This window comes from Henckelia pumila, chromosome 1 (assembly GCF_033568475.1).
Source record: "Henckelia pumila isolate YLH828 chromosome 1, ASM3356847v2, whole genome shotgun sequence".
In the NCBI taxonomy this organism is placed as follows: domain Eukaryota; kingdom Viridiplantae; phylum Streptophyta; class Magnoliopsida; order Lamiales; family Gesneriaceae; genus Henckelia; species Henckelia pumila.
The window spans coordinates 157,237,154-157,247,981 of record NC_133120.1 but is presented as its reverse complement, the minus strand read 5'-3'; the positions used below and the strand labels follow the sequence as shown (position 1 = coordinate 157,247,981).

Sequence of the window (10,828 nt, the reverse complement as noted above, 5' to 3'; positions counted from 1 at the left end):
CAGTGAAAAACTGTTGCAAAACCGTTGTCGTAGATCAAAAGACAACGTTTTTTACCTATTGTTTATGAGCGCCACTTTTAACAACACAGTTTTTAACAACAGGTTTTAGGGGCCTACGACAACGGTTTTTAGTCGTTAATGAACATTTTTCTTGTAGTGGCGGTTTGGGGAAGATGGTGAGAGAGGTTGAGTTGGGCTCAAACTGGAGGAGCGAGAACTATAGCTCGTTGATTGAGATGGTGGCGGTGCGTGAGGTTTGCGAGAAGGAGATTTGGAAAGAAGGGTGGCCACAGCCGACAGAGAATGATAACGAAAATGACGGCGCAGAAGTGAAAGGTGGGCACAAGGTATGGGTTTTGGGTGGCAGAGTGGAGCAAGGTGCTACGGTGGTCAAGAATTGAACGTAAGTACTGAGTGAGATAACCAGCTGAGTATGTATTCTTATGTGTTGTATTGTACCTGTCATGATAAGCATTACATTTTGTTCATATGTCGCATGATCATATATAACGTTGAACTGTATTTTCTTCGAAATAGTCATTTGTAGTGGGGTCGCTAAGATCTTTTTGTTTGTGGACAGTTGAATACCAGAAGTACACAGTGGCCGACAGGTCGAGTGGTCTTTGGTGTTTCAAGGACATTTGGATCCACGTCTAGTTACGAGTGTAGTAATGGCCCAAAGGGGTATTTCTTGGCGGTATTATGCACTCATTGACGTCTATTATGAGCATGAGTTTTTTTGTTGATCCAGTTACCCATTTCACATCATATGCATGCACATATAAATTTGTCTACTCATATTTTTGTATCGGACGTTAGCGCTCACGTTTTTTTTTAATCTCGGACACCCCATTCGATGAGACAGATTTCAGATGGACCAGGAGCAAGTTCAGTGGTTGGTTGGTGACCAAGGCATTGGTAGCAGGGATCGCTGATGGATTTTAGATTAAGCTTTTGTTGGGTATTTGTTTATTATTTCGATTGGGTTGTATATTTATTGGGTTTCAGTTAATTGTTCAGGTTGTATTCTGCCGATTTAGCATTTGGTTTAAGTATTCTGCAGTATCTTTGATTATTTCTGTTTAAATTTTATTGCATGCTTAAATCTATGTTTAGTAGGTGATTTTGGAGTGGGTCACTACACTAGTCGAATGTCCTTCAATTTCTTTTCCAACAAAAATTCTCTAATGAAAATAATTTTACTCAGGTTAACATTCGGAATTGGATATATATTTTCGTAAAAACAAACTTTGAATTTCCTCAAGCACTACCTTCAGTTTACGATTGTCAGAAAGGAGGGTGAAATGTACAAAAACAATATTAACGGCTACCATATTTGGAACTGATATAATTCAATTTATGTGACCGTTAAATCAAATATACATCGGGCTACTGCCTAGAGTTTTTAAATCTTAGACATTTCAAGCATTCAGGATTTCAAGAACCCAACTGAACGAAGAACACTTTCATTTTGTTGTAATCTGATCATTGAGGATCATTTTTGTGTTTACATCTCGAGTTTAGAAATACTCATAAATTATCAGTTAGTAAACTGTTCAAATTATTGAAAAGAAAAGTATACCAGGAGTTTCAATTATGTAGTGTTAAGTACTAATTGAATCGGATTTTTGCAAGGTAGTGTAATCTCCAAAGTCTTTTATTGAAATGCTTTTCACAAAGAAAAATTGATGACGTATGAGTTGTTCAAATATTCGAGCATCTAAAAACAAGAACAACAATAATAATAAACTATTTTACTTTTATTTATTCATCTCACACATCCGAAAAACAGACACAAGAAACACGAATATGGGATTATTTCTTTTTGTCAATAGCCTTGAGCTTCAGGATAAAACCTCTCGAATACTCGTAGAGTTGATCGGTTTTGGGCATATCGACTTCAACATAGGGTTCGGCCGAAAAATCAAGAGCCCATCTAAACAAACGAGGAGTCTTGGTTTCATCAAACAGGATAACATCAGTGATTCTTTCTATATAACTCTAAGCCATGCCAAGAAACAACCTAGTGCAATGTCCAAGTAACCAATGCTGTCACCTCCAAAGAACTTTTTACCTTTGCCACATTTTGTGAAAGTTTCCTCAAATAAAACAAGTCCCTCACTTATTTGCTCCAGCTTTGCCTTCTTAGCTCCATCTTCCTCTATCACCAGTATTGCCCTAACGTTTGGATACCACTGCGCAATTATTATTTTCAATAACAAGAACTATTTTATTTGTTCTTTTTATGTATTCTTAAAGAATTTGTAAAGTAATAACTGTGCTTCAAACAAATATCGACCGTTCATCAATTTACGTGCTTATGCAACCAAGCAAAATGGTCGAAACTAAAGTAGTGTTTGATAAATATATTGTTTAACTAACCATGTTTCAAAATCGGACCAGATGGTTTGATAGAAACCAGTGGCTGGTCCAATTTGGATCAGGACCGTTTCTAAACAATTGGAAGCCCTGGGCTAATATTAAGAGGAAATTCCTATAAATTTTTGTTTTATTAAACATAAAAATATTACCTATTTAAGCTAGATGATAATTCACCATGCAAATATAATTAAACAATGCAAAAAATAATCTATATATATATAAAAGCAGAGTTGTTGCCAAAATTAGAAAGTTTCCGCCAAAATGTTTGGTTAAAAAAGGAAATACAAGCAGTAATAATTTTTTTAATTAAAAATAATTGATTTAATATTAAAAGATATATGCCAAAATAAGGCTTATACACGTTTTCAAGATAATCTTGCCAATTCAACAATACAGTTGTTTCCTTTATCTTTTCAATGCTAAAAGAAATTTTTTATTTTTTCATGTATTGACATATATATATATATATATATAGGGAGTTGATATTTACACTCTATTTTGTGTTATTTGCACTCCACTTATGAGTAAATTGGACACATTTTTTACACATGAAGTGAAGTGTAGATAACACAAAATGGAGTGTAAATATCAACTCCCATATATATATATAATATATATATATATATAAACAGAAAAATATACTTAAAAAAAAGAAAAGTATAATTTTTCCGCATAAAATTTCATTCAAAAAATAGTAAATGCATAAATACAAATAAAGATAATATTAAATTTAAAATTATAGATAAAGATAATATTAAAAAAAATGATATTACAAGTGACAGACATTTTTATCTAAAGATTTTAAAATAAAGATAACATTACGATTAAATTTAAACAAAATTTAAAATAGTTTTTTCATAATGAAAAAAATTAAATTTTTTATTTAAAATATAGATTAAAACACGGTTGAATTTAAACAAAAATTAAAATAGTATTTTTCATTATCAAACAAAATTTAGTTTTTGGTTAATAAGACGGTTGTTTAGCATATATACATATAAAAAATGATATTATGAATCATAGACTATTGAATTTAAAATTTTTAAATGATAGATAAAAATACAATTAACTTTTAAAAAAATTTAAAATAGTATTTTTCGTGATCAAACAAAATTTAATTTTTGTTTTTAATATGATGGTTGTTTTGCTTATATGTAGATATACATGTGGGCAACACATATTCAAAAACAAAGATGATATTATGAGTGATATTGTAAAATTTTTAGATTAAATAGTTTATATAAAAATACGATTGTATTTAAAAAAAATTAAATAATATTTTTCGTAATCAAACAAATTTTATTTTTTATTTTTAATAGGGTGGTTGTTTTGACCATGTATATATATATATACGCAATAAATATAAAAAAAATATGATATTATGTGGGATAAACAATTTATGAAATTTTTTTATAATCTATCTATACAAAAGCATACAAATCTGTTAAAAATAGAAACTAAAGTCTGCTCAAAATTTCTTTCTAAATATAGTAGATACATTATTATTTCATTTAAAAATACAAATAAAGATAAGGTTGAATTTAAAATTACATATTATGATAATACTTATTTTTTAAAAAAAATAAGATGATATTATTAGTGATAGACTATTTAATCTAAAAAATTTAAAATATATATATAAATACGATAAAATTTAAAATTTTAAACAAAATTTAAAATAGTATTTTTATTTATCAAAAAAAATTTAATTTTTTCTTTCAATAAAGTGGTTGTTTTGATGCATATATAGATCTACGTAGCAGATATTTTAAAAAATAGATGATATTATTAGTGATAAGACTATTTTATATAAATATTTTAAAATATAGATAAAAATATGATTGAATTAAAAAAAAAGTAAAAATAATTTTTTTTGTGACTTTTAATAGGTGCGTTGTTTTTCTAGCAGAGATTCAAAGAAAACAATATTACAAGTGATAGACTATTTAATCTAATTACAGAAAAAAATATAATTGCGTTTAAACAAAATTTAAAATAATCTTTTTCATGATCAAACAAAATTCAATTTTTACTTTCAATAAGGTGGTTATTTTGATATAATTACATTGTAATGATTAAATTATAAATTTGATAAAATAATATTTTTTTATTTTTTTATTATAGTAATATAAGAACATTTTATACTATTGTATCATCTTATCAAATTTTTACGTGATATATATTATATTAGCATTTTTTTATATTTTATTTTTCTATCTTGGTATTTAAAATTTAAAAACTAAAAAAAATTCATTTTAACATTTAAAAAAATTTCTCTTTAATTGTTTTATATAATACAAGTATTGCATGTATCAAACTTATTGTAACATTTATAAGCTATTCTAGGAACGTCTATACAGTTAGGTATTATTTTTTAAAAAATAAACTTTTAAGATGTTTGGATGAACTTCTTTTAAACAACTTAAAGTTGTTGATATGTTTAATATTGTGAGATCTTTTTATTGTCAAAATTACCAAAAAAATATAATATTATAAAGGTAATGTAAGTAATTACATATACACAAAAATAATTTTATAATTTTATCATAAATTTCTATATTAAAAATAAAATTATTATTATTATATTAGGTTAATGCGAAAAATAGGTGGTTGTTAATTTTTTAGGCTAATGTGAAAAATGGGTGGAGGACATTTAACAAAATATACAAAGATAATATGGAGAAGTAAATATTAAAATAAGACCTTTCTAAAAAAAGTAGGGGTGAAGCAATTTTTTTTTTAAAAAAATCATCTTATAAGATGTCAAACAACTTATTTCGACATCTTATAAACTGTTTTTTTTAAAAAAAATTTACCAAAAAAAATTTAAAGAGCTTATAAGATCTCCCAAACACCCTCTAACCACAATGAATTTCAAATGATTCCAATATTCTAAGAATTTGAAATCCGTTGTGATTAACTCAATTATAACGTGCGATCGGTTTGACCATTTTTTTTTAAAGAAGATCGGTTTGAACAACGTTCGGTTATGAAAATATTGGTGTAAATAAATATAAAATGACTTTAAATTTTTTTTTTTGTGCAAGTTATCTAAACAATGAAAATAAAATTAAATCCATAGATTTCAAATCAATTTATCCAAACTCAACCTTAATTTATTTGTATTTTAATTATTTATTCAAACACTCATTCTTACTAATTTTTACAACTAATTAATAAAAATAACACATCGTGCATCGCACGGGTGGAATACTAATTTAAATAATAACAAAGATTTGTTGCTGATGCAAGATTTTGGATATAAACACAATATAAAAGCGTATAAAAGATTAAACACTCCTTTTATTTAACGTCAAAGTTTCCAATTATAAGAAATAATCAAAACAATCACTTAGCTAAGAATCAGAATTTGCGTAAAGAATTGTATTGGAAGAGAAAAAAAAAAACTAAAAAGAAAAAGAAAAAAAAAACTCGATTAACTCCTAAATCTCATAAGTCAGATGAATCAATGTATAATACAACACAATAAAAATCACCAAACTAAGAGTAATAATTGATTTTTGTTAATAAAATCTAAGAAAAAAAACAAATTATAATTTAAATAATAACATATGCAAGGAAATATGATTGAATTGAGTAAAAATCATTTCAAGAGCCGAATATGAAAATTACCAGATTATAGAATCCTCGAGACCAAATTCCATTAAAAATAAAACACCAGCATCAACACATAAACATACAAGAAAAATCACATTCAATATAAAAAAATTAAAAAAAAGACACGATAATTGACCCAATGACACAAACTTGGTCAAAAACCGATCAAACTAGCTTTGAATCGATTAATCAGTTAGGTTGAATGGGTAAAAAAATTGGTCCCAACTCCCAACGGGTTAACCAAATTTTTTATTCTTTCTGCTGAAATTTTAGTTACTTCTTATATCACTTTAAAAAAATTATTCCTTATATTTAAATTTTAAAATTTTATTTTTGGTCATATATATTATTAGTTGGATTTTAAAATTTTTTTAAAATATTATTTTAGTAATATTTCAGTTTATTTTGATATATATTTTATTTAAAAATACATATAATTATATTTGATATTTTGAATATATGTACGCAATACATAGTTGTTAAAATTTTCAAACTTCATAAATACATGATTTTTATTATTTATATACAGATTTAATATTTTTAAAATTTATATTATATTGTTTAATATATTATATTATTTTAAATAATATGACGGTTGAGCAGTTTTTAAAGAGTTGATCAGTTCGATTACACGTCCGGTTATGAAAACACTAGGTTCTAGAACTAATAAATTTTTATTAGTATCATATTTGAATAATCAAAATCACCATATAAGTAGTTGTTGGGTTTCAATTAAATTAAATTAAGCTAAAATATAATATTTTGGGTTTTTAAAACAAAGATTTAGTGATAGCAAACAATCTTTAATATTATGATAACTAAATTCATGTGTTCGACTGATATATAATTACCTTTGGAACAACACTCAACACATAGATTGCTATGTGGTTTTTAAAATGGGAAAACGTTTCTTCTATTCCACTTAATTGTTTAATTTTGGGTTTTGGTTCATTGAGTTTTTTAAGCTTGTTTTGATATAGTAATTTTTATATTTTCGTCTATTTAGTCTAATTACTGGCATCGTCTCTGACTAGTAGGTAGTTAGCAATTTTCAATATCACGTTAATATTTCTCGATGATATACCAGTATTTTTGATATCAAATCAACAATTTATTCAAAATAGTCAAAGATTAAAAATTAGAGTACTAAAACCACACTTTAAAAACTTAATCCGCAAAAATTTTAGCGTGAAAAAAAAACTATTTTCCCTTATAAAAGTAGTTCGATCCTTGCTAACTATATCTTATAGCAAAAATCTAAGAATTTATGAGATTGAAGTAATGTTAATTTATTCAAAAAAAAAAATTAAAAATATAAATTCAGTATGCTGACTTCTCCCCAAGTTGGATCTATATATACCGAGAGAGGAAAAAGAGAATAAAACTAAAAAGTAAAGAAAGAAGAGAAATCTTACCTTTTCATCAATATAGGCGGCCCAAAACCGGGCTATAGCCCGATCATGGGGATCAGATGGGAGAATCTCGGGCCCAGAGGCCCAAAATTCATCAATGTACTGAACAACGACGAGAGATTCACAGATGATCCTGTCACCACGTATGAGAACCGGGACTTTCTTGTGGACGGGATTGGATTTCAGAAGAAGATCACTTTTAGCAGAAAGATTTTTGGGTATGGATTCGTAGTCGACCCGCTTGATGTTGAGTGCGATTTTCGCCCGCAACACAAACGGGGTTATCCGAGAACTCAGAAGCCTCACTTCATTGGAAGCCATTATTGCTTGGACCTACAAGTATATGAAAACGAAGAAGAAACAATGATCATAATATATATATATATATATCTCACTTATAAGTCAGAAACGAATTAAGAAGTTAATTGAGTTCTTCTGTGACGTAGCCGCCATCGACGACTCGACTGAGTCGTGTAAAATTGGACACGGTCATGTAAATTTTCATTTAATTTTTTTATTATTCATCCACCTGATGGTGCACACTCAATATATTGATTTCTTCTGTCGCATTGACGGGAGCACTGGCGATTAATTTTGCTGCTCCATCTTTTCAAAAAATAAAATAAAATAATAATTTCGTTGTCATAAAATGAGAATGACTTGTTTTGCCGGTTAGAAAACACTAAAAGATGATAAATGATTGCATTTCATTTAAGAGAATAACTTTTTACAATCACCTATATTTAAGAATTCTTGCATCTAATAAGTCAATGACAGCTGGTCACGAAATCGTAACAAACTAACAATCAAATATTCCCTTCTTGTGTAATGAGAAATCTATTCTACTAAGCTTTAAATGACGCTATACACTTTTGGGCAAAAATTGATATGGGTTTTTGAATTATTTGTTGTGTCTTCTATTGTTTCCTTAACTTGCACCCTCAAGTTAAGGGTGGAGTGAAGAACAACACTGAGCTTGTTTCGTAGACGCAAGAAAGTAGCAGCAGATAACGATTTGGTGAGAACATCCCCAATTTGATCAAAGGACGGCACATATTGAACACATAGTTGTTTGGCCAAGACCTTCTAACAAAATGAAGATCCAACTTGAGATGTTTGGTTCGAGAATGATGAACGGGTTTTGCACTGAGAGAAATAGTGATCATGTTATCACACCAGAAAACAGGAACTTGTTGTTGTGGAATATGAAGTTCCTTCAATAAAGACTAAACCCACAACAAGTTAGAGGCAGCATTGGTCAAGCTTCGATATCCGGCTTAGTACTTGAGCGAGAGACTACTGTTTGTTTCTTCGAGCTCCAGGATATTGATGATATACCAAGAAACCAGCAGAAACCAAAAGTAGAGCGTCTATCATCCGGATCATTTCCCCAATCGGCATCACAATATCCAGAAAGGGAAAGACAAGACGATACTTGTAAATGAATGTCAAAGTCCAAGGTGCCTTTGATATAGCGAAGAATGCGCTTCACAACTTTCCAATGTGTATTGAGAGGAGTGTTCATGAATTGACAAGCTCGATTTACACTGTAGGCAATGTCTTGGCGAGTGATGGACAAATATTGTAAAGCTCCAATAGTGCTCCGATATAAGGTGACTTCTGCAAAAGGATCTCCGTCTTTGGATGAAAGTTTTGCATCCGTAGACATAGGTGTTGGCAGTGAGTGTGCTTGAGACATCTTTGTTTTCTGAAGTAGCTCCTGAGCAAATTTAGACTGAGAGAGAAATAATGAAAATAAAAAAATCTCTTTACCTCTAAGCCCAAGAAGAAGGACAGATCACCAAAATTTTTGAGAGAGAATTGAGTATCCAAGTCACGGATGATTTGTTGAATATGAGCCTGATCATTGCCTGTTATGATTATATCATCAACATATACAAGAATATAGACAATAGTGGTTGAAGTATGTTGAATGAACAATTATGAATTGGCACAAGATGTAATGAATCCCATAATGTGAAGAGCAGAGCGCAATTTATCAAACCAGGCACGAGGGGCTTGTTTGAGACCATAGATGGCCTTGTGTAACTTACAAACAAGAGGAATATCACAATTTTGAACTTCAAAATCAGGAGGTTGTTGAATAAAGATGACTTCAGTGAGTGCTCCATGTAAAAAGGCATTATTAACATCCAATTGCTTGATAGTCCAATTAAAAGAGGCAGCCAGAGTTAGCACAATTCGAATAGTTGTTGGTTTAACAACTGGACTAAACGTTTCATTGTAATCCAGGCCTGGAGTTTGGGAGTAACCCTTGGCGACTAATCCGGCCTTGTGTCAGTTTGAACACCCATTTGCACCCAATGATCGAAGTATTGGTTGGGATTGGAACCAAGGACCAAGTTTGATTCTGAATAAGAGCATTATATTCAGATTTCATAGCATTGATCCAATCAGGGTGTTGTTGAGACTCTTTTACATTTCTCGGTTCAAACAGAGAAGAAACCGATGCTTCAAGGATTATTGGTTTGACGATCCCAGCCTTGGCCCTGGTAACCATATGATGAGTATTCACAAGAGAAGGAAGAGAACTATCATATTCATTGGTAAAGGAGGAATAATGGGAACATTGTGCACGTGAACTAGAGGATACAAACGTAGAGGTCATTCCTGGACAAGTATTGGAAAGACATTGGTGGAGAATAGGATTTTGTGAAAGAAACAGAGGAGAGGCTGCTGGGCTGTCTTTTAAAGGAAAATAAAACTGAGTGGGAGAAGAAGAAAAAGGGAACAAAGTTTCATCAAAGGTGACATGCCTTGATACATAAATTCGATCATTTGCACTAAGACATTTGTACCCTTTGTGTTGAGTACTGTATCCTAGGAAAGTGCATGGAGTAGATCTAAAATCAAGCTTATAATGATTATATGGTTGTAAGCACGGAAAACACAAAAAACCAAAGATTTTGAGAGCATTGTAATCAGGATTTTTGTGACACAATTTGAGAAGTGGAATATCTCCAGAAAGAGAAGATGTAGGCAACAAGTTGCTAACTGTTGTGAAAAATTACTCGCAAGTGTACGAGTGTCAAGTTTTAGTAAAGTGAAAGAGAGAGTGTCGATCCCACAGGGAATAATTTGAAAATATTCAATACTTGCAATTAAAATAGTCTTAATTTTATTTAGAAAATTAAACTTTAGAGGGGTTAATGAAAAATTAAATAAATAGAGAAAATTGAAAAGCGCGCACAAACACAATCCTTTAGAGATTATCAATCAGAGAAAAATAGTCTAGAGGTTTGATTTCACCTGGTCTCAACAATATTCAATCCCAATCAATCTATTTTCATGAATTCATTTAAATTAATAACCAAGAACACATAGATTATACTATTTCTCTCTCTCGAGTATCAAATAGAATGTATCAATTACAGATCGATTTCAATATCCCTATA

At 29.7% G+C, this 10,828-nt stretch overlaps 1 pseudogene; it reads right to left on the bottom strand.

Annotated features, from left to right (window-relative positions):
- Positions 1-1,742: 1,742 nt before the first annotated feature.
- Positions 1,743-7,852, bottom strand: LOC140875969 (glutathione S-transferase U17-like; annotated as a pseudogene).
- Positions 7,853-10,828: the final 2,976 nt, after the last annotated feature.